Below are 451 nucleotides of genomic sequence, written 5' to 3'. Positions count from 1 at the left end.
ACCTTGCATTTTTCGGTGTTAAACACCATCAGGTTCTCGTCCGCCCATTTGCTGAGCCTGTCCAGGTCAGCCTGGATCACCCGCTTGTCTTCTGGCGTGGATGCTTTGCCCCAAAGTTTGGTGTCATCGGCGAACTTGGCCAGTCCGCTCCTGACTCTAATGTCCACATCATTAATGAAGATGTTGAACAATATGGGTCCAAGGACAGAGCCTTGGGGGGGACCCCACTGGTCACAAGACACCACGATGAGTGTCTGCCATCAATTTCGACCCTCTGGGTCCAACCACGGAGCCAATTTCCCAGCCATCAGATTGTGGTGGACCCAAGGCCACAAATGGGCAGTTTCACCAAGAGGTGATCATGGGATACCAGATTGAAGGCTTTTTTGAAGTCAAGATATATGACATCAATCTCTTCTCCCTTGTCCAGGTGATAGGTCACCTGGTCATA

This window comes from Gavialis gangeticus, unplaced genomic scaffold (assembly GCF_001723915.1).
Source record: "Gavialis gangeticus isolate Ggan-Ray unplaced genomic scaffold, GavGan_comp1, whole genome shotgun sequence".
Lineage (NCBI taxonomy): Eukaryota > Metazoa > Chordata > Crocodylia > Gavialidae > Gavialis > Gavialis gangeticus.
Note: the sequence above shows the minus strand (reverse complement) of the source record.